Source organism: Canis lupus, chromosome 21 (assembly GCF_011100685.1).
Source record: "Canis lupus familiaris isolate Mischka breed German Shepherd chromosome 21, alternate assembly UU_Cfam_GSD_1.0, whole genome shotgun sequence".
In the NCBI taxonomy this organism is placed as follows: Eukaryota; Metazoa; Chordata; class Mammalia; order Carnivora; family Canidae; genus Canis; species Canis lupus.
In genome coordinates this window covers 33,230,802-33,237,771 of record NC_049242.1, presented here as the reverse complement: position 1 = coordinate 33,237,771, position 6,970 = coordinate 33,230,802, and the positions used below count along the sequence as shown (strand labels likewise).

The window sequence follows — 6,970 nt, the reverse complement described above, 5'->3', positions numbered from 1 at the left end:
TATTATTTCTCTCCCCACTCCATTATTCTCTTCCTACTGGTAGCTGTGGGTTCAGTTTGCTCTTCTTTTTCTAGTTCAAAAGGTGTAAAATTAGTTATTAACTTACCCTGCCATTCTTTCTAATATATATATGTATATATTATTTTTATTGTATTTAAAAAGTTATCCTACAGCCGGGCACCTGGCTGGCTCAGTTGGTAGAACATGCAACTCTTGATCTCAGGGTGGTGAGTTTGAACCCCACATTGGGCATGGAGCCTACTTAAAAAAACAAAAAACAAAAAACTATCCGGGCAGCCGGGTGGCTCGGCGGCTTAGTGCCGCCTTAAGCCCAGGGCCTAATCCTGGAGACTCGGGATCAAGTCCTGCGTCAGGCTCCATGCAGGAGCCTGCTTTTCCCTCTGCCTGTGTCTCTGCCTCTCTCTGTCTCTCATGAATAAATGAATAAAATCTTTAAAAAAATATTATCCTACAGTATAATGAGTTTTTGCAATGCTGTTCTGATTTTTAGCAAATATATAGATTTACTCACAAACCCAACATCACAATCAGGATATAAAAGGTCTACTTGTTTGGTTAATTATTGAGAAATGAGGGGTGAAATCTTCAACTATAATTGTGATTTGTGTATTTATCTTTCAGAATTGTTACCAGCAGTTGTTGATAATGATATGTAAAGCTTCTTTTTCTTTTGTGGTTAATCATATTTTATTATATTTTGAAACTATTTTATTTTCATCAAAATCTTAATTATTCATTAATAACTGTTAATATTATGTTAATATTTGTTGTTGTTTATTAATATTTGTTAATGTCTGTTAATATCATTATTTATTTTGCAGTTCAGCTGATTGCATCATTGGAGTCTCTTCAAGCTTGCTCTTAAATCTTTCTAATATGTCCCTGCCATTCTTTGATCACTTCCTTGCTTCTTGCACAAGATGTTCTGGTCTCATCTTGTATTTTTCCATGCCCCAACCTTGTAATCAGCCATTTCTCCTAGAAGTGGAGAATATTATTTGGAACCAAGATTTTGACACTAAGTATTATTCATTGTTTTGGGGGCATGATTGCCCCCAGACTCTTGTATTTTTTTCATTATTATCTTTTTATTTTTTAAGATTTTATTTATTTATTCATGAGAGACATGGGGGGCGGGGCGCAGAGACACAGGCAGAGGGAGAAGCAGGCTCCATGCAGGAAGCCTGATGTGGGACTCGATCCCAGGACTCCAGGATCACGCCCTGGGCCGAAGGCAGGCGTTAAACCGCTGAGCCTCCCCAGGGATCTATTATTATCGTTTTAAAAGTAAATTCTATGCCCAACACGGGGCCCAAACTCACGACCCAAGATCAAAAATCGTATGCTCTACCGACTGAGCCAATCAGGCACTCCTAACCACCATGTCCTTTTAGTGGTCGCACTCATTTACATTTATATTCATTCCTATATCGATCTATCATCTATTCATCTATCTATAATCTTTGTGTTGAAAACCATGATTTCACACTGATTACTTCCACTTCAATCCAACATTACGTGTTTCATTCCACTTTTCTTCATTTCCATGTTTCTTTTTTTTTTTTTTTTTATGATAGTCACAGAGAGAGAGAGAGAGAGAGAGAGAGGCAGAGACATAGGCAGAGGGAGAAGCAGGCTCCATGCACTGGGAGCCTGACGTGGGATTCGATCCCGGGTCTCTAGGATCGCGCCCTGGGCCAAAGGCAGGCGCTAAACCGCTGCGCCACCCAGGGATCCCCATTTCCATGTTTCTAACGGTGGTAAGAAAATCCAGGCTTCTATTATTCCTAATATTGTCACTTTTTTTTTTTTTCAGTCTACTAGCTTGTAACCAATCCCTTCTCTCTCCTGTGCCACGCCCACCTCATTTTACTTGAACTCCAACCAACACCTTGCATGAGGTTGTTCTACATGGATGCACTTTTACTCAGTTTTGGCTCTGACTCCTGGTACCAGGCTAGTGCCAGCATTGAGTCCTGTGAGGACACTCGCCTCATCCTTTGTCTTTGAAAACAAGCTTGGAGCTGGTCCTTCTGGGGGATACCCTTGTCACCTGGTGAGCAGAGAAGAGTTAAAATAGCAGGCTTGAGACTGCTAATCTTAGAAGAGTCTGCTTGCAAGGTTGGCCCTTGGCTAGCGCCTGGTAAATTGGATTTCAGGAGGGTTTCACCATTCCCATACTGATAAGGGGGGCTCAATATGTTCAAACTGTTTGTATAAATAACGTGGTTTATTTCAAACAACTGCTTTCCTTGTGCTTATCTGGAATTCTGACTAGGCATAGAGTGCCTATGTGACCAACTTCCAACAAAAACTTTGGGCACTCTAATACTTTGAGTCTCTAATAAGCTTCCATAGTAGACCTTTCATACATGACATCACAATTTGTTGCAGGAGGAATTAAGTATGTTCTGTATGATTCCATTGGGAGAGAGAGCTCTCAGAAGCCTGTGCCTAGTTTCCTTTGGACTTGGCCCCATGGGCCTTTCCCTTTGCTGATTTTGGTTTGTATTATTTTGCTGTAATAAATCCTAGCTGTGAGTATGACTCTGCTGAGTCCTGCTAGTTAACCATTGAATCTGCAGGTGATGTTGGGGACCTCTGGCACACTTGGCTTGGGCTCTGAAACCCTACAATGGGCTGCCTTTCTATAAGGACATTCTCTTCATTTGCCTGGGTTTTAAACTTCTGTGCCAAATGAGCCTCCTCATTCTATCTGGACACTGACACCCTATGCCATTCCACCTCACTTCAAGGACACTGTCCTCACATCACTTGTTTCCAGTGATTTTAGCTATTGTGATTATAGCTGCTATGAATATTTGTGTATGAATTTTCTTGTGGACATTTATTTTCAGTCCTAATGGGTGAATACTTAAGAGTGACACTGAGGGGTTATAAGTAGGTGTTTATTTAGTTTTATAAGAAGTTGCCTAAACTTTTTCCAAAGTGATTGTACCATTTAACACTCCCACCAGTATGTATGATTGCCAATTATCTTCTAAAAACTATATAATGAGGAAAAACTTCTTGTAGAGTTACCTGTGTTTACCCTTAGGGGCACTCTTCATTGCTCTGTAGATCTGCATTTCCTACTGCCATCATTTTCCTTTAACATTTCTTGTGTTCCAAGTCTGCTGATGACAAATCTTTCTGCTTTATCTGAAATATTTATTTTACCTTTATGTTTTAAGGTATTTCTACTGGATTTAAAATTCTCAGTTCAAAAAAAATTAAATTAAATTAAATTCTCAGTTCACAGTTTTGATTTTCTTTAAGTATTAAAGAAATTGTTCCATTTTCTTCTTATTTGCATTATGTTTTATAAGAAGTCCACATTAATTTTTATGCTGTTTCTCTGAATGAAATGTCTCTCCCACCCCCCAATGCCCTCTGGCTATTCCAAAGATCTTCTGTTTATTCTTGGTTGTATCAAATGATATACCTGTGTTTTTCTTTGTGTTTGGAGCTCAATGGACTTTTTGATCTTTGGGCTTATTTTTTTTTTTTTTAACAAATCTATACAAACTTTGGCTATTATTTTTTTAAACATATTTTTTAAAGATTTAATTTATTCATGAGTGACCCAGAGAGAGAGAGAGAGAGAGAGAGGCAGAGACACAGGCAGAGGGAGAAGCAGGATCCATGCAGGGAACCCGATGTTGGACTCAATCCCGGGTCTCCAGGATCACGCCCTGGGCCGACCACAGGCGCTAAACCGCTGAGCCACCCAGGCATCCCTGGCCATTATTTCTGAAAATACTTCAGATAGCTTATTTTTTTTCCTTCTTTCTTTCCAAAGTTCTAATTAAGCTTACGTTAGACTTAGCCTTTTCCTTCCTGTGCTACAGTTTGAAAAGATTCTTTTGCCTTGTCTTCAAGGTCACTATTTTTTTCTTGTATGGTCTCTGATATTATAAACCCATCTGATGAATTTTTCATATCAGATATTTCATTTTTTAGTTCCAAAATTTTTATTTTCTTCTGTTTTATGGGTTACATTTCTTAATTGATATTTCTCATTTGTTCCTTTGTTATTCTCATGGTTTCCTTTAAGTTCTTGAACATATCCATAATAGCTTTTAAAAAAAGACATTTCTGGGTCTTTTCTTTTGATTGATTTTTATTCTGATTATGGATCACCTTTTCCTGCTTTTTCTGCTTTTATTTACTTATGTAAAATTTTTAAAAAAGATTTATTTATTTACTTATTTGAAAGAGAGAGAGAGTATGTTTGAGGAGGGAAAGAGGCAGAGATAGAAGAGATTCTCAAGTAGATGCTCCAGAGTGTAGAACCTGATCTGGGGCTCCATCTCATGACCATAAGATCATGACCTGAGCTGAAATCAACAGTCAGAAGCTTAACCAACTGAGCCACCCAGGCACCTAAAATGTCTAGCAATTTTAGGTTACAGGCTGAACATGATAGATACCATGCTACAGGATATGATTTTCTTTTTATTTATAATTTATTTAGTATATTTTAGATTTATTTATTTTAGAGAAGGAGAGAGAGACTCAGGGGGAGGGGCAAAAAGGAGAGGGAGAGAGAATCCTCAAGCAGACTTCCTTCCCAGTGCAAGCCAGACTCGGGGCTCTATCCCAGGACCCTGAGATCATGACCTGAGCCAAAATTGAGGGTCAGTTGCTTAATGGAGTAAGCCAGCCATGTGCCCCTATTTTTTTTTTTTTTAATTGTACTTTGAGCAATGTTGAGGTTTGTTCCGGTAGGCATTTTATTTGTGCATCAAATTAATCTTTTGAATCTTGTTTTTAATCTTTATTAGTGTGTGTCTGAAACAGCCTTTTCTCAGGGCACCTGGCTGTCTCTGTTCATTGGGTGTCTGCCTTCAGGTCAGGTCATGATTCCAGAGTCCTGGGATTGAGCCCTGCTTTAGGCTCCCTGCTCAGTGGGAAGTCTGCTTCTCCTTCTCCCTGTCCCCTGCTTGGCTTGTATTCTCTTTCATTTTCTCTTTCTCTCAAATAAATAAATGAAATCTTTAAAAAAAAAAACAAACAGCTTTTTCTCTAGGGTTAGAATATCCCCAATGCCTAGACTTTGCCTTTCTGGGGTCTTTTCCTTTGGTTGATTGGAACTTTAATGTCCTCCAGCCCCAAGTAAACTTTAGAATCTCCATTTAGCTCATAGCTTTCCATTACTTGTAATTTTCCCAGCATAGCATTTGTTTTTTGCTCTACCTCACACAGTCTTACCCTGGTTTATGTAGATTTTTCACAAAAGACCCAAACAGCTATCTTGAGCTTCTGTGCTCCTCTCTGGTATCCTGCCTTGCAAATTCCAGCCGTATTGATAGCCTCAAGCTCCAATCCTTTTCTTGTTGGTCCAGTAACACCACTGTGTTCTCTTTGGACTATCTCTCCACGTGACAGTCCAGAAAGTACCTCTAGGCAGAAAGCCATGGTGATCATGAGACTTGTCTTATTTGTTTCCCTTCTCTTAAGGATTACAGTCTCTGACTATTGTTCAATGTCTAAAAGCAGCATTTCTGGGCAGCCCGGGTGGCTCAGTGGCTTGGCGCTGCCTTCAGCCCAGGGCCTGATCCTGAAGACCCGCGATTGAGTCCCATGTCAGGCTCCATGCATGGAGCCTGCTTCTCTCTCTGCCTGTGTCTCTGCCTTTCTCTGTCTCTCATGAATAAATAAATAAATAAATAAAATCTTTAAAAAATATAAAAATATTAAAAAAGTAAAAGCAGTGTTTCAGATTTTTTGTCCAGTTTTCTAGTTGTTTGCAGTGGGAAGACTGGTCTGATACCAATTACTTTGTCATGGTTAGACCTGGAAATCTCAAATTGGCTTTTGGGTTTTACATTATATTTTAAGAGACTTTTCCAATGTTTTCTCATAGGGAGGCTCCATAGTGACTTGGAAGGAAGTATGGGGTCTTCTGGGTATTGGTAATGTTCTATTTATTGATTTGGGGACCCATGTTGAGTTAGTGAATATTCAGCAAGCTGTAAATTTAAGTTAGCGCAATTTTTCCTTCATGTATAATACACTTAAAATATTTTTTTCCCTATTCTAATATAAATTTTAGATTCTCAGGGATCCCTGGGTGGCTCAGCGGTTTCGCGCCTGCCTTTGGCCCAGGGCGCGATCCTGGGGTCCCGGGATCGAGTTCCGTGTTGGGCTCCCAGCATGGAGCCTCCTTCTCCCTCTGCCTGTGTCTCTGCCTCTCTCTCTCTCTATGTCTATCATATATAAATAAAAATAAATTTAAAAAACAAAACAAAAAAAACTTTTTCAACTTTATCAAATAAAGACTTTTCTAAGCTTGCCCCAAAGCTGGCTTCCAGGGTCTGTGAATCAAGATTAAAAACTGTTTTAATCTGAAAAGGACTGTTTATTCTAGAGATTAGGAGAGAGGAGAAAGGGGATCCCTGGGTGGCTCAGCAGTTTGGCACCTGTCTTTGGCCCAGCGCATGATCCTGGGGACCCAAGATTGAGTCCCACATTGGGCTTCCTGCGTGGAGCCTACATCTTCCTCTGCCTCTCTCTCTGTGCGTTTCATGAATAAATTAATAAAATCTTTTTTAAAATAAAAGGAGGGAAGAGAAAAAGAGAGGAGCTGACAATAAGAGGGAATAAAATAAATGTCTAAAGGAATTTATTGACTGTTTCTCTGTCTTCAATTTTATAAACTCTAGGCGTACCTGGCTGGCTCACTTGGTAGAGCATGCAACCCTTGACCTCAGGGTCATGAGTTCAAGCCCCACATTGGGTATGGAGCCTATTAAAGAAAAAAAAAAGAAAATAGTATATTTGTTTATTTTTTTTTTATTTTATTTATGATAGGCACACAGTGAGAGAGAGAGAGAGAGAGAGAGAGAGGCAGAGACACAGGCAGAGGGAGAAGCAGGCTCCATGCACCGGGAGCCCGACGTGGGATTCGATCCTGGGTCTCCAGGATCACACCCTGGGCCACAGG

At 39.7% G+C, this 6,970-nt stretch overlaps 1 protein-coding gene across 1 annotated transcript in view; it reads left to right on the top strand.

The window, feature by feature from the left end:
• The first annotated feature begins 2,443 nt into the window (after positions 1-2,443).
• TMEM41B (transmembrane protein 41B) overlaps positions 2,444-6,970 on the top strand; it is a 34,748-nt gene continuing 30,221 nt past the window's right edge. The window contains exon 1 of the mRNA XM_038569014.1: positions 2,444-2,525. The gene's annotated coding sequence lies outside the window, so the exon portion shown is untranslated. The remainder of the gene's footprint in view (positions 2,526-6,970) is intronic.